Raw genomic sequence first — 205 nt, 5'->3', positions numbered from 1 at the left:
TAAGAGGAAGTACAAATGGTACATCAATATATTTTAAAAATGTTCAACATCTCTGACCATCAGAGAAATGCAAATTAAAACATCGTTAAAACTCTATCTCACTCAGAAAAGAATATCAAACATCAAAAAATAAAAGAATCACAAATGCTGGCATGACTATGGTGAAAAAAGAATTCTACATTATTGGTTAAACTGTAAGTTAGTT

Source organism: Octodon degus, unplaced genomic scaffold (assembly GCF_000260255.1).
Source record: "Octodon degus isolate 3935 unplaced genomic scaffold, OctDeg1.0 scaffold00146, whole genome shotgun sequence".
Lineage (NCBI taxonomy): Eukaryota > Metazoa > Chordata > Mammalia > Rodentia > Octodontidae > Octodon > Octodon degus.
This window is presented reverse-complemented; position numbering follows the sequence as displayed.